The 26,839-nt window shown below is 33.1% G+C and overlaps 1 protein-coding gene across 1 annotated transcript in view; it reads left to right on the forward strand.

The window, feature by feature from the left end:
* Positions 1 to 864: 864 nt before the first annotated feature.
* Positions 865 to 26,839, forward strand: part of LOC129948956 (F-box/LRR-repeat protein 20) — a 91,238-nt gene continuing 65,263 nt past the window's right edge. The window contains exon 1 of the mRNA XM_056060116.1: positions 865 to 1,767. The gene's annotated coding sequence lies outside the window, so the exon portion shown is untranslated. The remainder of the gene's footprint in view (positions 1,768 to 26,839) is intronic.

Consider the following 26,839-nt stretch of genomic DNA (forward strand, 5'->3'; position numbering starts at 1 on the left):
GAGCAAAGACCTTATAACCGAATTAAATTAAGGAACGATTGAAAGAGTATAGCTTGGTATTTTAAGCTTTGGAATGTTTCACCCGTTGAAACAAAGCGATATCCTCTCAAAATTGTATTTTTTTAATGCCGTTTTCAATTAACGACAAAAGCAGGTTAAAAGTTTCTTCATTCATCCTTATATAATTTAAGAACGATGGTTTATCATTTGATTTTAGTTCTTTTGTCAAGAAAATGAAGAATTCTTACCACATTTCAATCCAATTTTATGTTTTATTTTGTTTGGGAATTTTCAAAGCATCCTCACAAAGGTTTTACACATCTAAAAACATTTCGGAATTATTATCTGTATTCATGATGTCAATAATCATAGCTGTAGTAAAAAGTGCAGTTTTCTTTAATTGTTTTCACACTTTAACTTTGTGGATGAGAACAAAAAATTAAAGAGAAGTGTTAAAAACACGCATCCAAAAAACATCCTAGTGTAATAATGCGAGATTGACGGGATGGGTGTTCAAAAGAATATATGGGATACACACAATGTGTTTTGGTTAAGAAACAGAACGTTGCTTCCGAGATAGTTTAAAAATATTTTAGATTTTTATCTTAATTGCATAAAAACACAACTCATAACACCCCTGTTCACGAACAAAATGAACTACCATCAAGTGCATGCGTTGATGAATCCCAATTGCAATCAATTCATCGCCCACAACCACAACAACAAATAGATTTCTGAAAGAAGAAAAACACAGACGTTCGTCCGTTGTTTCGTCGTCGTCGTTACCCACTCGTTGGAAAAAAGATTCTTGCAACAGCCACAAAATACTTTCTGAAGTAAAATAAAAAAAAATAATAATAAAAGTTTTGTTTTCCTCTTCATCAAGGAAGAACACACCAAAAACTTCGCGATGGTTTTACGGAAATATTGAACCTCCTCAACATTTCTTGTCAATCAACCATATAACTCGTTTTGATTTTTTAATATTTGATTGTGCCGAACCAAGACCGAGAGAAACAAAAATAAGATAAAAATCCATCATAATATTTTTAGAGAGAAAAACAAAAATTACATTATGTAGGTAGGTAAGTTGTAGTTGGTAGTTGCCATTTGCCAATGCAAAAGAAAAAGAACAACAAAAATAATTTGCAATCCCCGATAAAAGTCAAGTGAAGTGACAAAATAAAAATAAAGAACCTAAAAAGTGCAATAGTGAGGAAAAATTAGATAAATCGCCTAGAAAATCAAAGTGCAGTGCAACAAAGACGAAGAAGAAAGAGGTGAAAGATTAAAATTTATATTTTTATTCTAGTGTCATTGAAAATATTCGCCAAGAGAGCGAGAAAATAATTGAATAAGTTTTAAGAAAAACAAAAATAAAACCTAATATATTTTTGATTTTTTTGTCGTTTTGTGTTTTATTTACTTTTCTGTTTTTATTTATTCTATTTTCTGTGATTTGTATAAATAAAATTTTAAATGAAATGAAAAATTAGAAATTCATCCTTATCTACATACGTGACCACCGACCAAATTACGGTGTTTTGTCAATAACTACACGACGATTCATGTTCACCATTCGAGATTATTGACAACAACGACAACGGTAATATTAAAGGCCAGTCCGTAAGTACCAGCTACGTTCCCAAAACCAACAAGGATTTCACGACCCCCACGGAGTGGCAAAGAAAATAACTCTTTTGTTTTTCTTTTCTTCAACACGATAAATCGTTGGAAATGACAAATTCAGGACGAAATCGATATGATGTAAGTATTTTTTTTCTTTTTTGATGCATTTTGTTAATTTTTCAGTTTGAATTGAACACAAAAATGAACAATATTCACTTTGCTCTGCATAAATCATCATTCATTCGTTGTTGGTTGCATTTTTCGCCTCATTCACATCACATCCAGAGAATGTCGATATTTTGTGTGCAGTGTAAAAGCAAAGCAAAAGCATTTCTGTGCAATTGCTACAAAAAAGTGCATTCGAAAAACTAATGATTATTTATTAAAACAAAATAAATATATGGAAAATTGTTAATAGTCAAGGGGTAAAATATTTTGTAAGTTAGGCAAGGGGGGAATACGAAAAAGAAGATATTTTGTAAGAGAATGTGACGAACATGTCAAAGCTCAGATGTTTAAAAAGTGGGTGGTTGGGTAAGAGAGGGAGCGCAGCAAAATTACATTAACAAAATTTCCAAACAAAAACAGAAGGTTGTTTTTTTTATTTTTATTTTTGTATTATTATCGTTATCGTTAGTTTTGCTTTATTCCGTTATTTTGTGAGTGCAAATGAGTGCTTGTGTGTGCGTTAGTGTTAATATTCTTTTGCCTCTGTTTTTATTTTATATCAAAAATTTAAAAAGCCTTTTGCATTGAAAATAGAATTTAAAAGAGAAACATTCTCTTGGCTGAGCCGTTCTCTTTTTTCATTCTTTCCTTTCCTTTGAGGAGAATGTTCATTTGTTTATTTGGGTTTTTTCATCTGAAATAATTTTTATAAAGCTGGTTTTCTTAATTTTTTTTCTTGATCATTTTGGATTTGTCAATGTGTATATGTCACCTGTTCACCTGTCATAATTTACCTATTGACAGTTTTTTATGACTTTTTGTCAGTTATAATTTAAACGGATTTAAATTTTGAAGTAAATTATGTTCACTATATCAAAAAATTGTTCGTACAGGTGATTCTTCAAAATAATAGCTAAGGTATATAAAGAAAAACAGATTTTCAACCATTCTTTTTTCAATTTTGTTATTGTTTATAATACATGAGGAAGCCCAAATTTAGACAGAGTATCAACTTCTCGTGAATTTTATGCTTTTTCGATTCCATCCAAAGAATTGTTTCGTCCTATCCTCGCATTGAAATCGTTGTTACGGACAATTCTTCATCGCTTCAACATTCAGGCCAGACAACACCCGATGTGCGTGTGCAGAAATCTTCGCTTAGTTGAACCACCTAACTTAACTGGTCAACGAGTCCACCCGAATATCGGACTATGAAGTTCGAGCAGAAAACACTTTTGACTTGTTTCTTACATCTGACCCTGATAAGTACACAGTTAGTCTTCTATCTCCTCTAGGCACATCTGACCGTTGTGTTATATCAGCAAATGTCTCGTTTCAAAACTGTTCAGCTAAAGAAAGAGCTCCTAATAGAGTCGTTTTGCAATACGAGGAAGCCAACTGGGACGGTGTCAATAATTACTTCAGGATCTTTAACTTGTCGCTATGCTTCCTCGATAGTGACGTTGACGCCAGCGCTGATATGATCACATGTTTGATTCTCCTGGGAATGAGAATTTTTTTTACCGAACAGGGTTGAAAGTATCAGACCTAATTAAAACGCATGGTTTGATGCGAGCTGTAAAGAGGTTATTAGGGCCAAAGAGGTAAGTTTCCGTTGCTATAAAGCCAACCGTACTGAGAAAAGCCGGAAAAAGTTCAAACAACCCAGGAAGGCCTGCAACGCCCATATTCTACTTACCAAATTTTTACATGACCAAAAATTACGGCAAAAAAAAAATGGAATGTAACAAAGGCAGTAAACATTTTTGGTCATTTATAAAAAACTTGAGGAATTCTTCCTCTTCATCGGTTCCTACGCTCGTTGTCAATGACACTCCATTTGTTAGCGCTTTAGAGAAAGCAAATCTCTTTGCTAAGCAGTTCGTCGCCAATTCTACGCTGCCAGTGAGTATTATGACTACGCCTGTGCTTAAGCGAGTTAGTGATTCTATGGGACCAATCTTCTTTCGCACTCGTGTTGTGGCAAGAGTCCTTAGAGATCTAAACACACATAAATCCGCTGGTCCAGATGGTATCCACGCCATTGTTCTGAAGAGGTGTTCTTCAACGTTGGCAAAAGTACTGCGTAATCTTTTTCATCTGTCATACTCCTCAGGTCTCGTTCCAAGAGGATGGAAAACTGCATTTGTCCAGCCCACACCCAAAAAAGGGGAATCTTTCTCACCCCCTAATTACCAACCGATTGCACTTACGTCCCTTTTTTCTAAGGTCATGTTCCTTGTGACCATTATATCCCTTTGAATGCACAAAGTTCCGAACAGTTTGAGGGTTAAGCGATATTCCATCATTTGCTTGAATGTCTGCAGTTATTTTAGGAGAACTTTAGGAGAACTCTTCCTAGGGCCACTTCAAAGCCTTTATTTTTCAAATTATTTTTAATACATATTGAACTGTAGACCGTGGTCTAGCAATATTTGACGATATCTCAGCATATCTCTTTCCGTTGTTTCTTAGTTTAAAAATCAGTTTTCTTACTTCAAGCGATACTTTTTTATGAGAAGCCTCCATTTTCCAAATAAATTTTGCAAAATTAAAAAAAAAAAAACAATTAAAAAGATCAATACACCAAGGCATACTGAGCCTAGATCTCTCAATATCATTACAGTACATAATTTACATTTCAAAAAGAACCGTTATTTCCATTTTGTTAGAGAAGAGAGCAGTGTACGAACATTTATTTGATGTACGAGCGATTTTTTGACATTCCTGGCAAAATTCCACTAACGGTAAAAAAAAACCATGAGGCAAAGCTCGAACATTTTGTTGCATTTCCTATTATACATTATAATTTTATCAAATAAAGTTAATAAGCTCAGATTTGTGGTAGGAAGTTCATAGTGTAAGGAAAACCGATTTATTTTCAATTGTTGTACGTGCAATTTTTTGATGTAGTGAATGCATAAAACTACAGATGACGATTGGCAACGGATGACAGGAAACTGCTGTTAAATAAAAACATCAAAATGTGTAGTAAAAACAGTCGGGTATGGCATTCCACATTCTTGATGTCCGGCTGAAAAAAGAATCATTATTTTACAGTGTTGGATAGAAAAGTAGCACAAAATAATATATAGACTTCAAATAAACTTGATTTTTATTTTTAATTGTTTTTTAAACATAATTTATGTACAAATGTTTTATATGGTGATGAATAAATTTAATAACACAAATTATAACAATGCAAGAAAATAGGAAATAGCATAATTGATAATTTAAATACTTATTTTTTACTAAAAACTTTTTATTTTCATTATTATTTGTTGGGAAATCTTCCTGTCGAACTACAATTTTTAACCTCAAAAAGAATAGTTTCTGGTAGGCTTTGACAAATATGATTAGGAATGATGTTCCAGCGTTTTTTTTACAGCGTTCCAAAGTTCTTGTAATTTTTTTGATTTTCTCAATCGAACCTGATGTTGTACATTGTTCCTGAGATTTTCTATAAGATTCAGGTCAGGTCTCTGTGCAGGCCAAGGTGACCACTAATCTATTGCTTCACTAGCCGCGAAGTATGCTTAGGATATTTTTCATACATAAATGTCCACGATTATAATAAATTATCGTCAGCACAGGGCTCCATTTTTTAGATGCTCTTATACTGATGCCGGCCATTTGATGCTCTATTTTAAAACAATTTACCCTACACTGTGCCATTAAAACAAAGCCCACACTATGATACACCGAACACCGTGCTTCACAATTTTTACTGTTTAGCGTGGATTCAGCTCCTGCTTTGGTAGACGCCAAACGCTTTCCGTCGTCGGAGCCCCAACGGTTAAGCTTGGCCTCATCGCTCCAAAGAATATTTGTCCAAAAAAATACCGATTTTTGTGCGTATTCTCTAGCGAACGTTAGTCTAGCTGAAATATATATTTTTTTTGAAGCCAGGGTTTTGTGCTGAGCTACCTAAATAATCAAATCCTTCTCATTTAGTCTTCTACTGATTGTTTTGCTGCTTGATGATATTTTATGGTCCTTATGCACTACTTCCCAAATATTAGCTAAGCAGCTTTTATCCGATCATCAACAGAACTTGTCTTTTCTTTCAAATTTTGTCACTTTCACACTTTTCGTGAGAAACAAAGAAAGCATTTTAAAAATGCTTCTTTTTTTCTGAAATGTTTTTTAAATGTCTCTGAAATTTATCTTTGGTCTGGACACAACTTTATGTCATCTGTCAAAACTTACAGCATAAATGAATATTATTGCTTAACTAACTTTATTCCACAGATTTAATTGAAAAGAGAGTTAAATACAAAATGAGAAACATCTATTTTATTCCTAAAAGCATAGAAGGAAGTCCGTCCGTAAAATCAAACAAGTCTTTTACATCTTATGGGTTTTTTCATGGGTAAAGTAAATCAATTTATTCTTGATCTTGATCTGTCACAAGACAAATTTCGCCTGTTTTTGCATTTAATGGGGCAACATAAATTGATTTATCTTTGATTAAGATCAAATATGCAGATCTGAATTATCGGCAGATGTATCTCTCTTTGCACTAATAGTAATTTAAATTATAAAAAAATGTTTAGCTGGAAATTTGACAGCTCAACTGCACTCTATAAAATGCAAAAGAAGTTAAACTAATACAATGACAAAAAAAACTCCAGTCGTGTTCCATGCGCCAGGAAAAAATCAATTTTTAAAGGAAATCTGATTTAGCTAAATTGGAGGGAAAGAGATTTGTTGTCATTTTAAAAGCTGCTACTTTTGGTTTTAGACTTCATATGGAAAATCATTGATCTTAATCAGCTCTTAAAATTCGTCAGATGATATTTTATTTTATATAAGCTCTAATACAGTTACTTTTATATTACTCCTACGAATTTCGTTATTTAGATACAAATTAAAGGCCAGTTCCAAGCGGCTGTCATAAAAATCAAATGCTTGAATGGATATTTTACTGATTACAAATGTAAATTATGTACTGATCGATTGTACATCACTCAAAGACTATTTTATAAAACTGGGCACTTAAAGCTAAAATTTAAATCAATTAGAAAATGTGTGTCAATAGATGTTTACCTATGTTTCCTCGCTTGATAAGAAATACAAACTAAATTTTCATAAATTAGAAATTAACGAAAGATATTTTGAGAAAAAAAATTTAATTAAAGAACTGTTATATGTTTAAATGTATTTTTGTATTCTCCTGGCCAAAATTCATTTTCCTTTACAGCTGATTCCATTTATTCAAAACAACGGAACGGAAGTTCCACAAATTTGACTTTCATTTTTACACAATTCCAATGACAGATTTCTGTCAAAAAAGAAATTTCCATATGACCTGTCAAAAAAATTTGAAAGATTGGTTTTTAGTCATTGAAAATTTTGTTTCGAGATTTGAAAGCAATTAGAAGAGTATGTTGTTATGTTATTCCAATCAATGCAATTCATTTTAGCAGTTTTTGTATTTACAAAAATATTTGATGCAGAACTTTTCTCTAAGTCAACTTTTAAGGGCTATCCACATGAGAGCGGGCATTGATCGCCAAATGAATAAATACATTTATTTTTTACCAATATACATACCCAAATTCAGTACAAATTAAAAATGTAGAAATATAGCTTAAGTCAATCTTAAGGTAAAAAAATAGCTTTTTCATTGTCAATAAGAGAAATCGAAGAAATCTAATTTTTCGTCGCGAATTACAATCTGATTAGAACAAACTGTCAAACTCAATTTGCATAAAAATAATAGTTTTGTCTCTGGTATGCATCTTTTATGACAAATAAAAACAAGCCATGTGCAAGAAATGTCATAATGGACGAATATTCGTTTATTAGTTGGACGTTTGTAGCTTTTATGTCATTAGTCCTTTAATGATAAAATCGTTCTTAGGGGCCAATTATAGCTATCATTGAAAACGATCCTGACAAATTTTTGAATCGATATTTGACTATGTTTCCTTTTGATTAGGAATGAAAATTATATACTAATCGATCGGAAATCACACAAAGAAGATTTCAATCAGGACATTTTTTTCAATGACAGAAATTTTTGTGATAGCTATAAACGACCTGTCAAACAAGTTCCAATGTTAGATTTCAATGATAGCTATAACTGACGCTTTAAAGAACAGCTGATTGCTGATTTCCCAATTTGGATCATAAACGTTCCACTGAAGTCGTTCGAATTTGCCTTGTATTCATACCTACCACTTTTATGTTCAATGATTAATTTTTAGCTCAAATAAATATGAATAATTCCAATGAGGAAATGTTGATACAATGACATAAATGTTCAGTTAAAGCTATATTTGAGCTGTCAAAATAATTCCAAATAGTAGAATTATTTGTATTACTACAACTGGTCCTTAATTATAGAAGTGAAAGAAAATTCCAGTTCCATAACGTTTTGAATATTTCGATCTCTTGTCAAAATGTCAAATAAAAAAGTGAACGTATTCAGTGCTTTTATAAATAATAAATATACATAGACATTCATCAGATATGTCCCACTATATAAAATCACTGATCCTTCAAATTATGCAAATAATTGTTTTAATAATAATTTGGAATTTATATTATCTATTCATAAATTATATTGTACATTTTTGTTGACGTGCTAAATATTAATAAAAATAAAAATCAATTTAACTTCTTTAACCTTGCTTTAATTTTAAAGTTTCGTGTCTTTTAACATTTTTTTAATGTTTAAAAAATGGTTATAATTATAAATTGTTTACAATTAATTGAACAGTAAAATTTTTTAAATGGTTGATAAACTTCCTGATAGCTGCTTTAATACTTTAAACTGAGATCAATAATTATAAACTAACTACTACATTAATTACCCAGATAACATAACAGACTTTAAATTAGTATAATCATTGTATGTATAAATACACTTTTGATTAAAATTAAAATGTTGTAACAGTACAAAGTAGTACGTTCTACAAACAATGGATATGCGTAAATGTGCCGCCATAAACATAATTAGAAACAAGCTCTTTTTTAAATACAAATAGTTTTTTAAATCTTCTTTGTTTTCCAAATCGTACTCAAAATTGCGTATAAGGTGCCAGTTATAGCTTTCATTGGTTTTCATTTTCATCATTGAAAACAAACATTGGAATTTTCTTGACAGGTCGTTTATAGCTATCATTAAAAGTTTCTGTCATTGTAATAAATTTACTGATTGAAATCCACGGACAGAACTTTTACTGACAGAAATCTGTCATTGGAATTGTGAGAAATTGCAACACACATCAGTGGAACGATTCGTTTCACTTATGAACATAAAAGTATCAGCTGTTCAGGAAAATGAATTTCCGTCCGGAAAATAGAAAAACACATTTTTAGAGAGAAACAAATGCGCAATTACACTTTTTTCGTCAACAAAAATTCTTTTGGTGATTTCCGATCCATCAGTACCTATATAATTTTCGTTACTAATCGAAGGGAAACATATTTAAATATCGGTTAAAACATTTTCTCGGATCGATTTCAATGACAGCTTTAACTGACCCCTAAAACACATCTAGCTATGTTAAGCATCTTGCACATGAACTACGAACTGCGAACTGTGGATGTTCGTATATTTTGACATTTCTTTCACATGAGCTATATTTGTATTAGCAGACAGCGACGAATTGAATTACGATTTTCTCCATATTTTCCTCAACCACGATCTTTCACACAAAAAACAAAACAAAAGTGGTATAATTTTGAGACAAAGTTGCGCACGAACTATTTATTCGTATGTGAAACGCGAATAGAGCTTGACAGTTCGTAGCAACCACACTGCAATTCGTTTGTACCAAACTGTTTTTACAAAATTTTCCTGTTTTAAAGAACAAAATGCAAATTTTATAATCCTAAAATTAGTGTAAATTGGTGTCTTATAATTTAAATATGTTTTTGTTTGAAATTGACTTTTTGAAATGTGTTTGATCACGTTTGTTCGTCCATTCGTTGTTCGCTCTCATGTGCAAGGCCTTTTAAGCACTATTCACATGAGCACGGCCAACGAATAAACGAATATTTGTCGATTTTGACATTTATTTCACATGAGAGTTTTTAATTCGTCGCGAATGAACACCATTCACCACCGAAACCAAAACAAGAATGATTTTTTTAGGTTAAGTACGCAAGATTATTTTATTCGTTCCGAGTGTGGATAATGTGGAACGCGAATAAAGTTTGACAGTTCGTATTAACTACATTTTTTTCGCCACGAATAAATTTGTTTTATTAAATATATTAATATATGATATTGAAAAGTAAAAGTATGCATCAAAAATCAAATAGAAACTATATCTTTTTTCTAAGAATTTGTGTGGAAATATGTCTTCAAACGTACAAAACTCACATTTTGTAATTCATTCGTCGCTGCTCGCGCTCATGTGAATGCTGCTTTATACTTCCAAATTGTTTTTACAAAATTTTCTTGTTTTAAGGGCTTTGCACATGAGAGCGAATGGACGCACAAACGTGACTTTACACATTTTAAAAAGTCAATTTAAAGCACATTTAAATTATAGGAAACCAATTGACACTATTGTTAGGATAATACAATTTGCATTGTAAGGGTGCACTTTTTCAAATACATAAAGTGTTTTTAAACTTTGACGTCGGAACTGTATTAATTTGCTACAATTGAAAAGTCAAATAGGTAGGGTACGTAGCAATGGACTTGTTTACATTTACTTATTTAATAAAATGATCTCAAATTACTTAAAGCTATAAAATAAGTAGAAAAAATCTTCTTTTCAATTTTCAAACAAAATGTATGTCCAGAAAATTTGCTAAAGTCGCAAATTGTTCCTGTTGAATGTCAAATTGAATAATGTATTGGAAAACTGCATTAGCAACACCTGATACAGGTAATAAGTACCTATTACCTATAAAAATAATACTAATTATATTTGAGCACGAACTAAACTTAAACCCATAGACACACTATACACGGTGTGTCTATGCTTAAACCACTGAACGTTCAATTGCTTTGCAATTTCAAATTTTGTGCAATAACTAAATAATCATTATTATCAAAAGAATTAATCGAGAGAGCAAAGAACTTTCAGATGATGACGATTAGAAAAAAGAAATACAATTAAAGTTACTATTTTTCTCTTCTCAAAAAAGCTTCCACCTACGAAATGAAACCTCGAAAAGTGACGTTTAGGATTTTGGAATAAATTTAAGCTCGTTCTCTTATGGTTTCTAGCAAGAAAGTTTTCTCTCTCTCTGAAAAATAAAAATGAATAAAATAACAAAATTGGTAAAGCGCAAAGAAACTACGAATACGAACAACGAAAAACTGAACTCCCGCTCCCAGAAGGTGAAAGGAATGAGGCGCTGGCGCTGGGGTTGAAAACGTCCACCAAAGTCGTCGCTCCTCATCGTCCGTCGTTATTGTTGAGCTTGAGGTGAGGGATGAATATGATGGAAATGGGAGATGGGAGATGATGATGTACATTATGTATATGGAGAAAAATAATAAAAGAGAGGTTCTGTTGCGCGCTGTTTTTACTGCTCTGTTGTTGATTCTTTGTGTATAGCCAGGCCAGGAAAGGCAGGCAGCTCTGCTCTAGGCTCCCGCTCCGCTCCACTCGCTATATCCATTCCATTTGTCTCGTATTCGTGAATCGTGAATGTGATACAGCAACAGCAGTGAAGTGATATAGTAGTCAGCCAGCAGCAGAGTCTCAGGTCTCCTGTATTCACTGTTTCAGGTCTAAGCTCTCAGAAGAACGTTGGAGGAACACGAAATGCGTTATTTTTGTTGGTTCGTTGTTTTCGTATTGTTTTGATATCTCGCAATTCCATTACCCGTTCATCGTTCTTTCTCCAAACAACACAAAACCAGAAATAAATATAATCATTCCAATCAGCTGTTTAATACTCTTTGCTTTCGTCGTTGTCGTTGTCGCTGTAGTCGTATAATATATTTTAATTTCGTTCTGTGCTTTGTTGAATAAAATACCTAATAAAAATAAAAACAAGTGCGAAGTTACTAAAGTTCAACGTTTTGGCGAGATACGAACGCATATATGTGAGACAACACAACATAGCTATAAATTTGAAAACCATAAATAAACAATACTATTTTCGGGTTTGCTATAAAATTGTTTTTTTTTGTTGCTATAAAATTTTCTCTTCTTGTTTTGACAACGCAAAAGCCTAAAAATAACTAACTTACCTGCCTCTATCTTCACCTGCTGCCTGCTGACGTGACTTTTCAGAGTGCATCAGAAGAAGCAGTTTCCGTGTTCAAAAAGTCTTTACGTGTATCCTTAATCAAAAAACATGACTTGGAAGAAACATATTGCAAAAGTGAGCCTTTTAATATCTGTATATAAATGTACCTATAACCTTAAGCTGTGTACCTACTACCTAACCTAAACCTATATATGCATTTTATACACCTATTGTGTGTATAGAAAAATTTACACCAATTTAAACAATATTTTGCATTCTTTTGTTTCTAAGTGATATGCATCTAACTATACACTATTTTATGACTTATTGAGGAGTTCCAGTTCCATGCACTTGGAAGAGTGCATAAAGCTTTAAAATTCAAACTGGAACTGGAAATCCTTGTTGTATACGATACAAGAGTTCGAATATGTTTTCTTTTTCTTTTTAATTTTTAAATTCGTCGAACTGAAGAAGAACAAACAAACAAACAAAAACAGAAAATTTAACTTTTAGAATTTTGCTTGAATGTTGGGTTTCCTTTGTTTGAAATTTTATTGGAATTAATTGTACTGGATACAAAATAAAAAAAAATATACCATAACTAATGTGAAGGCATGTTATTCAAGACCTTACATCAAAATTAGGTCATGGACGACAATGCATGATAGGACGATATGATGGGGAATAAACCCACAAGAACAATAATATGCATATATCTAAATCCCTGATTCCGTTCTGTTTAATGTTCTGTCAACTGACAACTGTCAAAAAGATTTTTCGTTAAAAATAAATTAAGAAATCAAAAAAGAAAAGAATTACAAAAAAAATATTACAAAAACAATTTTGAAATAATTGTTGGGAATGCATTTCATATGAGTGTTTTGGAAAATGTATTTTCAACACTGAATATACAGCTACGGCTAAAATAATAGGGACAACATTTAATTTGTTGATGATTGTGCTGAAGGTCTCGTGTAAGTAGACTCGATTAGGTTTCATTGTTGAGAATTTAGTTTCGAGATTTTAAAGCGGTAATGAGAGACAAATATATAATGTTTGATGTCAAAATAAAGCTGATGAATTGTAGAACTTGGCAATTAGTTCATTTTTAATGATGAACCGATTTCAATGAAGCAGTAGAACTTTCAATGATCACCTCTTAATTCATAAATGTGATTCTAATCGGGAAATGCTTGATTCCAATAAGGAAATTTGCATCTAATGGCAGAATTTTCCAATAAAAGTTTTGACCAAACTGTCAAAAAAATTAAAATTATTTCAATGATGAAAACCAATCACAGCTATCTGGTCAATGGGAAATTACACAAATAATTTTGTTTTGCTAAAATTTATATTTCTATTTTCCAGACGGAAATTCATTTTTGTGAACAGCTGAAACTTCTGTGTTTAATAGTAAATCAAATCATTCCACTGCTTTGTGTTTTAATTTCACCCAATTTCAATGACAGATTTATGTAAGTAAACATTTTTCGGTGGATTTCAATCTGGATTTTTTTTCCCCAATGACATATCGCTATAAACGACTTGTCAAAAAAATTCCAATGATTAGTTTCAATAATGAAAACCAATGATAGCTATAACTGGCCCATAATTAGGAAAAACATAGTTACAATAAAAAGTTTTACATTTTTTGTATTCCCAACTGTCAGTTTTTCTTTCAATAAACCTTGAATGCTTGATTTCAACCATGATCGCTATAATCCATAAATAAACAATATTATTTTCGGGTTTGTTTTTTTTTTGCTATAAAATTTTCTCACTTTGTTTTGACAACTGCAAAAGCAACTCAGGTTGTAGATATTATTTGTTTTCATTTTTAAATTATGTTTGGAGACTTAAACAAGGTCTAGAAAGTTCACTTTTGTTTTGGTACTAAAAATAAAATTTTGTTACTAAAAATACATTACTGTTCTTTTAGTTCATTTTAAAAATTGTCAAAGACGAAATTGTTTTTAATGACCAGGTGTTTTTTGATTTATGAATTCACATTATCAGAAAGCGTTTTATTTTCTTTGTATTTATAACTGTCAAGTTTTGGTTTTAGAAAATGTTTGTCCAATGACAGAAATATTTAATGATAGCTACAACTAACATGTCAAAAATATTCAATGACGAAAACCAATGATATTTATAGAACTAGTTTTAACTATTATTGGTTTATATTATTTAACACAATCACTATATTTTTTCTGATGGGTCATTAAAAAAAATATCCTGATCTGACATTTATTTTGACGTAAATCTGTAATGATTTTGACATAATGGCTGCAAAGTACATTTACATTCGCTTGCAGCTTTCAAACATTTATTGCCAATAAAAATTGATCCACAGAAAAGATTATTACACTTATTACAGAATCCGATGAATAGAATGTGGAAGGTATTGTAGCAAAAATCACCGAAAACGTAAGAATCGAGGAAAGAAAGAACACTTGGAAATAAATAAAACAATTTGTAACTTTAAGATAAATTTTATTTCAAAGCCTCTGGCTCCCGAGAGGTATATTTTTTTGGATAAATTGTGATACTCGTTTATAGGATTGATGTTACGGAAGTGTGCTAGCTGCTTAGGGATCTACCAAAAAAAAGAAATCGCGCTTTATTTAACGTGCGCCTTTTATGCCTTCCGAAATCTCCACGAAAATTCCCTTTTGAATCCTGTAGTCCTCTTCTTTACAATAAACAGATGTCTCTTTCTATCTAAACTAATCGGCCGTTCTCCTTCATCTGACACTTCGCAGGAACGTTGTTGATGAGTTCAGAAAAAAATATCTGTTTTTATGGTGGACTAAGTCATTTTCGCAACAGGATCAAATGTTAATTTTGAAATTTCTAAATTCATACGAATGTCAAAAAGTCACTCCCAATCCATCTACTTATACAGCGCTTTCCTTAATTCGGTTCAGTAATTGACTTTTGTACTTACAACAAAAATTAAGTATATGGCAAGTATTCCATTGGTACGATTTCTAGATTTTAGTCAATCATGACATTAGTAGGTGATTCTGTCCGTCCGTTGAATGTCCTCGCCCCTAAAGCTTAAACCATCGATTTAGTTTAAACTTAGTAATTAAGGTTTTAATCAGATTCGCGTTAGGCTTTTTTTATTCGTTAAATACCAAAAGTAACAGTAATCCCATCAAAAAGTCAAATATTTATTTATCTGCCAAGAAACGTCACATAACCACACCAAAAAATAGTCCAGTGAATAAACTGATTGTTTCGTTGGCGTCGCGCAAATGTCATTATTAAATGCCACATAGCTGAGCGTAAATCTAGTGACAGCTGTCAAAAAGGCCAGATTGAAAACCACACCGTTACATAAAAACGTCATATTAAAAATAGCCCTCTAACGATTTTTGAAAAAAAAACATTACAAATTAAAATTTTTGGCAATTGCCATTTTTGAAGATACACTTATTTGAAATGTAACTTATCTTCAATGTAGCATATTTCAAAAACAATTAGACATAATCTCGAAATCAATCCAGATTACAAATTTTACAAACAATTTGACTTATGTTACCCCAACAAAACCATCAAGCATTAGGCCTATCTTTTAATTTGAATTTATGTAATGTTCCTAATTGCTCCAAAGATAATCTTCAATTTAACTTTAAAAACTGCAGACTTAATGAACTTTTCAACCTGTTATGTAATGTTAACTGGAATCATTTGTTTGCGAACTGTGACATTTATGCTATGGTTTGACTCTTGCTTAAAAAACTTAAAAAATAAAACAAATAAGGCCTGAATTAAATATATAATAAAACAAAAGCTGAGCTAAGAAATATGTTTATTGATTATTCAGATATTCCTTATAATGACTTTATTTTAAATACTGAAACCGACTTAAAACAAGCAACCCAAAAACTTTTGAAGCTATGTTAATATTAAGAGAAATACTGACGGGTTTCCAAACTGCATGTCTTTCAACAACGAACTTAGCCATGACTCTGATAAAATTTCAAATATGTTTGCAAAATTTTCATAAAGATGCTTTCGAAGTAGCGAACTCCTGTCAAACGCCCAAGTCATTGGTCCTCTCACAAAATTTCCCTCATTTGAATTCAATTAGTCTTTAGATCTCTGAACATGAAATCGTTTGCAAAGCTTCATAACTTGACGTTTGTTATAGCCGTGGTCCAGATGGTGTACCTTCTTATATATTGAAAAAATGCACATCGTATTTATCCTATCCTCTTCATATTCTTTTTACTGAATCGCTTAAATCTTTAATTTTACCTGAAATTTGGAAAACTTCGTTCATAACACCGATACATAAAAAGGGTAGTAAAAATGAAATACAAAATTATCGTCCCGTTGCAAAACTGTCCGTCATCACTAAGTTATTTGAGTCCATTATTTGTAAAGTCATATCGTTTAATTGTAAGTCTATAATTTGTGACAGTCAACATGGTTTCGTTCAAAATAAGTCAACAGTTACTAACCTCTTTCATTTCAGTTCTTTTTGTTTAGATTCGTTTTAAAAACGGAAACAAGTTGACTGTGTCGTCACAAACTTCAGTAAGGTCTTATATAAATTGTGCCATAAAACGTTAACTTCCAAACTTAAATCCCAAGGCTTTAACGATAAATTTGTTAGTTGGGTTTGTCGTTTGTATGTAATAGATCATGCAGCGTGTTTTTAGGAATGAGCGGTCATCATATATGTATGTATACCAACTATGGCGTACCACAAGGTAGCCACTTAGGAGCTTTACTGTTTACTTTGTACGTTAACGACTTACCTTCTATTATAAAACACTTACTTACTTACTTAAGGTGGCGCTACAGTCCGGTGGCGCGGACCTGGGCCTCAACTAACAAGCGTCTCCAGCCAGCTCGGTCCCTAGCTAGGTATCTCCAGTTTCGCACGCCAAGTTGGTTGAGGTCCTCTCCCACCTGGGTGCGCCACCTGAGTCGCGGACTTCCTCTACTGCGCCGTCCCTCGGGATTGGATTCGAAGACCTTCCGGGCTGGAGCGTTGATGTCCATCCGCTCTACATGACCTAGCCATCTAAGCCGTTGGACTTTAATTCTGCTAACTAGGTCAGTGCCGCTGTACAGCCCGTACAGTTCGTCGTTATATCTTCTCCTCCATTCTCCATCTATGCGTACGGGACCAAAAATCATCCGAAGAATTTTTCTCTCGAAGCATCCTAAGACGCTCTAATCTTTCTTTGACAGGGTCCAGGCCTCAGCGCCATAGATGAGAACTGGGATGATGAGTGAATTATAGATCGTGATTTTACATGCTCGAGAGAGGACTTTACTTCTCAATTGCCTTCTAAGTCCAAAGAAGCAGCGATTTGCAAGAGTTATTCTTCGTTTGATTTCAGCGCTGGTGTCGTTGTCTGCATTAATAGCGGTGCCTAGGTAGACAAAGTCCTAAACTACTTCAAAGTTACAGCTGTCCATGGTGACGTTTTGTCCAAGACGTCGTCGTTCAGTGTCCTTTTTTGATGACAGCATATACTTAGTCTTGCCCTCATTGACCACTAAAGCCATCTTCTTCGCTTCCGTCGCAATGCTCAAAAACGCTCCACTGACATCACGCTTTGATCGTCCAATTATGTCAATATCATCTGCGTATCCGAGTAGTTCGATGGACCTTTGGAAGATTGTGCCTCTAGTGTTTACGGTTGGGTTTTGCACATTTTTTTCCAGCATGATGTTGAGGAAGTCGCATGATAGTTTATCGCCTTGTCTAAAACCTTTTTTGACATCAAATGCATCGGTAAGATTTTTTCCGACCTTGAAAGAGCAGCGTGCATTCTCCATCGTCAGTCTTCACAAACGGATAAGTTTGACAGGGATGCCAAAACTAGACATTGCTCGGTAGAGCTTTTCCCTATAGATGCTTTTATACGCGGCTTTAAAATGGATAAAGAGATGGTGGGTATCGATTTGAAGCTCCTGGGTTTTTTTCCAAGATCTGCCGTAGTGTGAATATTTGGTCGATAGTGGACTTTCCTGGTCTGAAGCCACACTGATAAGGACCAATCAGGTTGTTGATGAATGGCTTCATACGTTCACATAATACGGCAGAGAGGATCTTATACGCAATGTTAAGGAGACTGATGCCTCTGTAGTTGGCGCAGTTTAGAGGGTCTCCTTTCTTATGTATCGTGCACACTATGCTGAGATTCCACTCATCGGGCATGCTTTCTTCCGACCATATTTTGCAGAAGAGTTGGTGCATGCTCCGTACCAAGTCATCGCCTGCTGCTTTGAATAGTTCGGCAGCGATGCCGTCAGCTCCAGCAGCTTTGTTTGACATAAGATTAGATATAGCTATCTTCACTTCGTCAAGGTCGGGTAGGCAGAATTGTGGATCTGCGTCGCTGAGATTAAGTGGTTCTATCTCCCTTACAGCGGAATTCGGTTCGTCATCGCCGTTATATAATTTGGAGAAATGATCTTTCCATAATCTCAGCATCGACTGCGGTTCTACTACAATGTTCCCCTGATCGTCTTTACAGGCTTCGGTTCGTGGCTGGTATCCTTGGGAGGTTTTTTTTACCTTTTGGTAAAATTTACGAACCTCATTCCTGTTGTGACATCCCTCTATCTCCTCGATCGCGCGCTTCTCATGCTCTCTTTTTTTCTACCTAAGAAGCCGGTGTTCCTCTCTACTCTTCTGCTCGTAGAGCTCGCGAGCAGTTTTAGTCCTTTTGTGCAGCGCCGTTTTTTAAAAGTAAAACATTAAAAGTAAAACATTTAAATTCAATTTTTTCAACATTTCAGTTTAGCTTTTTTTTGTTGCAAATTGCCTAAAGCATTGTAAATCTATTGATCTAAGAATAAATGTATATAGTCTTAAGTTCCAACGTTAGTTTGTTTAACGAATTCAATAAATAATAATAATAAAAAACCATTATATGAGAATTGTTTTTCAAGTGTTCCTATTATTTTGGCCATAGCTGTATATACAGAGAGACTGTGTTGTTTTTCTGACAGCCCGAAATAGAACGTGAAGTAGGTTGGATTGTTTTATGTGTTGTTGTTTTTCGGTGGTGTAACTAGTAGATACCTACACAGTTGTATATTGTAGTATAGTTAAGCTAAAAAGTGCATGTTTTGTTTTTGTTTTTGCTGTTGTTTTTGTTTTTCAAAGAACAACAACAAGGAGGAAGCACTAAACACTAAGCACATACTATACCCCCTTACCACTACTGCTGCAGTTTCTGGAAAATAATATTTCCATCAAAGAGAAAGCAAACCAGCTGTGAATGAATATAGACATAGAGTGTGGAGCGCAAATTAAACTTTTGTTGAGTGTTGCCGTGAGGATGCTATAGTTAATTCTCTGTGTGTATAATTTTGAGTATGAATACCACTACATTACTTTGCATGTGATGCTGATGCATCGGGGAAGTTAGCAGGAATCTTATGGATGGGAAGGATTTTTGGCTTTGTTTTAAAATAGATAGACACGTTTTTGAAAGGCTCTTTGTTTAATTTATTTAACTTTAAAAAATAAAATACGAAATCCTTTTGGAAAATAGAGAAGTTTTTCATCGTGTGTTGAAAAACAATTTTAGAGATGAAGTGATTTTTTCAGACAAAAAATTAAGTTTTTTTCTTATGATAGAAAATTAACTGTTTAGTGTATATTTTTCTTTAATTTTTGCTTTAATTTTTTTATACCAAGTCACTTTTCTAAATTTTACATTTCGATATCGAATTAAAATAATTAGAATATATTTTTAACTTTCCATAGAAAGTTATTGTAATGGGTCCGATTTGTCAAATTGAAATTTTTGACATTTCTCGACGTTTCAATTCCGTACGTTCGCTACGTTTTTTCGTCGTCCATAGGTCAAGAACCAGAAGAGATATCGACTTCAAATTAATGTTGTTATACAGATAAAAAGGCAGAAAGATACGTGGGTGTTTTTTTTTACCATAGCAGTTTAAAAAAGGTAAACATTTTGGTGAACCTTAAATATCTCATGAACCAAAAACCAATTAACGTTTTTTTTATAAATCAAAAAATTTTGTCACGTCGAATATTTTACGAATGCAAAATGAACAATTTTGTGCAAAGAAAAATAACGTTTTTGACATGCGGTCAAATTTTGAGAAAAATCGAATTGACAGTTTTTTTATAATAAAAAATAAAAACGTAAACAAGAAAATTAATAAAAGTTTGTAAAAATTGATTTTCGACTCAAATATCTTTTCAAAACCTTAAGATTTTGGCTTAAAACTACTTTTATCATTTAAAAATATTGTTGTCAACATTCAGTCAAATTTTGAGAAAAATCGAATTGACTTTTTTTTTTTACAAAAAAATAAAAACTAAATAGAAAATTTAACAAAAGTTGGTAAAAATTGATTTTTGACTCAAATAACTTTTCAAAAACTTGAGATTATGGCTTCAATCTTATTTTATCTCATAAGAAATATTGTTTTTAACATTCGGTAAAACTTGAGAAAAATCGAATTGACTGTTTATTTTTAATAAAAAATAAAAACCTAAACAAGAAAATTAATAAAAGTTGGTAAAAATGTTTTTTTGAATCAAATATCTTTTCAAAAATTTGTCCACGACTAAAATCGTCGCACAGTGGCCCGTAATGACTTTTTTTGGTTGCAAAAATCAAATCAATGCAAGATATTCCTTAAGCTTTTTTTTTATCTTAAAGGAAATTTCCAAGGCTATAAAAAGTGTGATTTTAAACAACTGAAAAACAGTTTACAGGGAGTTTCAGAAATTGGTGTTAAATTAAGAAGTTTTAACAAAGGTGGTAAACATAGCGGTATTTTAATATGCAATCTTCAAAATCAATTTTCTAAGTAATCTGAGTGAATGAGTCTATAGAAGTAGAATTATAAATGAAAGTTTTTAAATATATTATTGAGCTTTGTTATGTTTTGCAGTAAAGCCATGCTTTTTGTTTTTGTTTGTAAACTTTATAAAAAAAATTTAATCAACGTTATCAAAAAAAAAAAACAGTCTAATCAAAAGTCAGACAGTGGAAAAACGAATAAAGACAAAACATAAGGCATGGCTTCTCACATGCCTTATGGAAGAAATAAGTGGATCCGAAAAGGTTGTAAGCACGTTAAATAGGTACTCATTCTGCCGAATCCTTGAAACTTTACACGTATTCTGATATCGATATTTCTTATAGTCTTTATTTTTGCGTTCCTGAGCTTCTTTTGACAGTTCTCCAAGTGATAGTGTTTGATATTCAATGGTATTTTGACTGTGAACCAATATTTTGTGTAGACTAGGTGCGAGTAGTTTTTCAGGATACTTTTGTTTTAAAAGCTCTTCCGTTTTCTTAGTATACATCCCAAATTTATCTGCATTCACTACTTTTCTACAATTCAAAACTTGTAATATTACTTTTAGCCTCATTATAACTTCTCCGTTGACTCCAGTAATTCGAGCGGTTCTTATTTAAAATTTTATTACAGGATTAAAAATATTAGCTCTAAGACTCTTGAAAATCTTAAGTAATAAACATAAATAAAAAATGATTAACATTTAAAAAAAAACACCTTTTTAAATCCACCACACATAAAACAAAGAAATCATACTTCCAAAAAATTTTCCATGAAAAAAAGAGGGTAAAAAAATTACTGACTTCATCAATTCGAATCTCCCTAGATCAGTTCAATAAAAAATGACGCCGCTGATCTTTTGGATTTATGTTAAAAAATATATGAGAATTCTGAATCAGTTGATATCTTAGTGCCACTCATTGAATCTTTTTTTTTTCTATACAATATGAAGTCGTAAAAGTGTTCAACAAGTAATGTTTCCAAAAACATTAAATTAAACAATTAAAAAATATTTTTTGTTTAATTATCGGTCTAAATAATGGGAAAGCATATTATAAAAACAAAAACGTAAAGCATTTCGAAGCCCTTTTTCTAGTTTTTACATTCATAGTTAAGAAAAAAAAATTACAAAAAAAAATGTTCATCATAAAAAATCTTCAATTTTGGCCTGCTCTATAAGGCAAACATGTTCTGCATTTCACTTATTGTGAATACACTTTGCGAAAGTGAATTTAAGTGTTCCACAATTCGTTATCGTGAATTGGATTTTCGAACATTCAAATGGATGTTCTGTACTTCGGTTTGTTTCATTTTTTGAACGCATTCAAACCGATTTTTTTATTTCTGTGAATTAATCTTTGATAGCTACCTTCTGCTAGGAATCGGAGAGTTGTAGCACGTTTTGAATTGAAGGAATCGATGAAGGTATTATAAAAGGTTCTATATCCCTTAGAACATATTATGAAAAAGCGTCTAAAATTACTTTATTTACATATCAAAACAATTCTACATAATTTCCACACACTTAGATTGTGTCAGGCAATATCCAATATATTTGATTTGTCTCTCAAAATTCATTTTCTTATTTTTCTTTTGACTTCTTCTTTCTTTTTTCATTTAAAAATGGCCAATAATATAACATCCATCTTCAAAACAGCAAACATTTTACTTCAGAAGCAAAATAAAAGCGGATGATCTTTCAGTTCTGACAGTTCGAAGCAATTTGAAGTTTTCGAAATCGATCGAATTGAAGAACATGCTATTTCATTTCATGTGAAATTGAAAAGTGATTTCAATTCACTTTCGATCGAAATTCGAAACCTGAGCGTAGATGTCAAAAATGTTTTTCTTTTGTAATTTAAATTATTTTGGATGAAAAAAATGAACGCATTGATTTTTTTTGAACGGATGCACGAGTCAACGAACACACAATTACACAACAGAAAGTTAAAAAAAAGTGCGTATAAACCCTGGTGCATTATTTTTGTCGTCGCCTTTAGTTGAAAGGTACATCAAATTTAAAGCACTGAGGGGGTACAAAAAAAAAAAAAAAATCATTTAAGAACTCAATTCTCAGTTTTTTTTTTAATTTCTCTGACAGCCGAAAGCCCAAGGAGCTCCTGCTGATCTTGTATTAATTGGTACATTTATTATTAAATTAATAAATAATAATAAATAAATAAATTTTAAAAATGTTGTCAAAGCCTACTGCCATTGACATTTTTATCAATTTCTGTCATTTATATGATGTCAAACCCCATCACAACTCTTAACTCCGAACAACCGTTTCAAAGCTAACGATTACAAAAAACAAAAGTTGCACAAAAGCATACAAACGTGAATAACCAACATCACAACCAAAATTCCTTTGTTCTCATATGTATTTCCGGATGTTTACCAACCCTTAACTGTGAGCTGTCAAATATATAGGAATGTCAAAACTTTGCTATAAAAGTGGTGGCAAAATGAAATCATGTCTTTATTTTAAATACATTTTCAATGAATTTATTATTTTGTGACAAAAGTAGATACGCGTTGTTTGGTCACTTAATTTTAGAAGTTTGTGGGAAGTTTAAATGTAATTTTGAACATAAGTAGGGAAATTATAACTAGTTTTTAGCTCTTATTTGGGAAATATGCTAAAATTTGTATTGTTTAACTTTAGTGTATTTTTTTTCATTGAAGAGATTTGAAAAAGAAAACTATAAAAAAGCTTTTAGTTAACAAATTAACATAAACTTCATGAAGCTCGCAACAGAGTCCCCACAAGTAGCAGACCATTTCGAAATTTGACATTATTTGTTTATCTCATAGAAATTTAACCCCAGAAAAATAACATCTAAACTATTTTTAAACATTTTAAAAAGTTCTTTCTCGCTCATTTGTTTATTTCTCTTTGTAAACTAAAAGAAAAACAAAACTGTTTTATTAAGTGACAAAACTAATTCACTTTAAGTGTGAATAGGGTACAAAAATACAAAAATAACCACCATCGTCCACTATTACTTCAGTGAGTTTTCTTTGTTGTGCAGTGTACACACTTCATGGCTTGTCTTATGTTGTCTTGGGCTGGTTTGGCGTTGGAAATGGCCTCGGTCAGGCAGTCTGCTGGCCTGCATATGTCGGCTGTCTTGGAGGTGCATATAAATTGCATTAAACCTCCCGAAATACAAAAAAAACAAAAATACATCAGCGAGACTTGAGTTGAAGAAAACTACTTAAGTTTAAAATACTACACAGTACTTGTACCAACACTATATACCTTTGCCATCACCTTCCCTCAATCAACATTCTCCGTCAACCTCATGCTGAGATAGAAAGAGAAAGAGAGTGTGGGTTATTTTAGATGATGGACGGGGGGTAAAAGTACCAAAATTAAAAAAAGGAAAATAAAAGCATATGAATTGTCGAGACAGACAGACAGCACGGAGGAATGCAACCAAAGAGAAAATATTTGCTGGAGCACCAGAACCGAGCAGCATGCCAACTGCTAAGGCAACTACAACTACAATTTTAGCTAGAGCTGCAGTACTAGTTATACAGAGCACCAAATGAACCAACCTCCTCGGAGACTATCGGTTGACTTTTATAAAGGGTGTTTTTTTTAGAAGGTTCTAACTTTGAAATGTAATAAAACAAAGATATTTTTTTTAAACTGACATAAAATTTACTTTATTCGAAAGATTAACTTCTGCCATTATAGTTTAAGCATTATTCACATGAGCACGACCAATGAATGAACGAATATTCGTCGATTTGACATTTCTTTCACATGAGAGTTTTTAATTCGTCGCGTTTGACTTTGACCACCGAAACCAAAACAAGAATGATTTTTTTAAGGTTAAGTACGCGCGATTATTTTATTCGTTGGGAGTGTGGATAATGTGGAACGCGAATAAAGTTTGACAGTTTGTATCAACGACAATTTTTTCGCCACGAATAAATTTGTTTTCTTAAATTTATTAATATACGATATTGAAAAGTAAAAGTACGCATCATAAATCAAATAGAAACTATATTGCTATCGTTTTGTTAAGAATTTGCGTGGAAATATGTCTTCAAACGTATATAAACTCACATTTTGTAAGTCATTCGTCGTTCGTTGGTCGCGCTCATGTGAATGCTGCCTTAGATATGATTTCTGACATATGACCGCAATTGATGGCTCGGGCATAGTCAGATAAAATTTTCCAACTTTTGTGGCCGAATATCACGGCAAATGTTTTCCTTCAAGTTGTCAATTGTTTTGGTCTTATCGACGTGCGACTTATATCAACTGAAAATAGTTAAGCGTTGTTAAATAGGACGATTTTTGAGTGCAATTTACGGGTCCGTAACGTATAATTATGCGCTTATCAAACGCTTTTTGCAATAAATTAACTGTGTCAAGAGCTGTGTCACAATTTGTACCGTCTTGATGTAACCAGAGCTTAAAGAATTGTACGGACCTATTATTACACCAACTAATAAAACACAACAAACAGTCAATTTTTGTAGATGTAACTGTTTCTCGGTGTAGTACTGTAGAGTGATGGTTAGTACGTAGGGCACCAACGCCCCTTGCGAGAGAACTTCGTTCGAGTGACATAGCCCCACCAAACAACAGAAACCTGACAAACACAGAAATTGGCCAACATTTACAACAGATGGACGAAACTATGGAACGGACAATTCCAAAGTACAAAAAAACGGGACCAAATGAACGCTTACAGAAACGCGACTATTGATGTGCACAAGGGTGGCTTACTGACAAGAACTAAAAACTTGTACAGACGACTTTGAGGCTGGACACTAAAGTCGCCAATAAAAAATGCCAAACTGTTGATAAAGGAGAACTACAGGTTATCAATTAACAAGTACTGGGACCGCAAGATCCGGTCAGTTAATTCGAGTGACCCTAGTATGTTCCCTAAAATAAACAAGATATTTAGGAAAAAGAACGACAATGACCTTCCGAGTATGATACTCTAAAGAACCGAAGAGAACAGAGACGTACTCAGGACAGCGCAAATAGATCCAGAAGAGGTCATCTTTGACAATGACTTTTACATAATTGAAGATCCGCGAGAAAGAGTGGAGGCGGTGGGAGCTGCTTTCCAGCAACTGTACAATGTGAATGTTAGCATTCGCCCCAACCACGACCTGGAAAACAAAGCCCTACTTAATCACTTTTACCTGTGAAATGATATCACACATTGGCGATCTGAGAACCGCGGTTTCATGCGGTTCAATGACGATTCCTTGGCAAATGCCATAATCGCCGAGCAAACGGGACCAAGTCCCTTGTTAGTGACGAAGGTTGAGCTTCAGCTCATCTTCAACTCAATAAAAAACAAAAAGTCAGCAGTCACGTTGTACTAAGACATTTACCGATGGAAGCAATTGACATTTACACCTCACTTTTCAATAATGCACTGAATAATGTATATTATCCAGTGCATCGGAAGACCGCTGTGGTTCATCCTTTTCCGAAAAAGGGAAAGGACAACTCCAACCCGTCAAATCTTCGGTCGATAAGTCTTCTTCCGAGCATCAGCAAAGTTTTCGAAAAAATCATTAATAGGGCTCTGACTAAGTGAACTGCGGACAACAAAATAATTCCGGATAAACAGCTCGGGTTCAAGGCGGGTCACGAAACAATTCATGCTGCGTCAAACTTGTTTCTGACATCCAATGGGATAAATCAAAACAACAATGCACAGGTGCTGTTCTGGTTGATTTGGAAAAGGCCTTTGACACCGTATGGTTAGAAGGCAATTTCGTACAGAACAGCCCCAAAGGTTGAGGTTATTAGAATTCTCCTGCAGCGTGATTTCGACAAGATTCAGCGATATTGCGACGCCACGGCTGGAAACTGAAAATATATGTCCAGATGTCGGAGACAATTCTGTTCCGGACTCCGTTGGCTAAGGTCACGAGGGATGCGTGCAAGAATTGGCGCAAGATGTTCATCGCTGATCTTCACGGTGTAGTGAAGTACCTCGGAATTGAGCTAGATCAGTATATTCTGACCAGGGCCAGAGGAGTCTTCGCTCTGACGAAACGGCTGTTT

This window comes from Eupeodes corollae, chromosome 3 (assembly GCF_945859685.1).
Source record: "Eupeodes corollae chromosome 3, idEupCoro1.1, whole genome shotgun sequence".
In the NCBI taxonomy this organism is placed as follows: domain Eukaryota; kingdom Metazoa; phylum Arthropoda; class Insecta; order Diptera; family Syrphidae; genus Eupeodes; species Eupeodes corollae.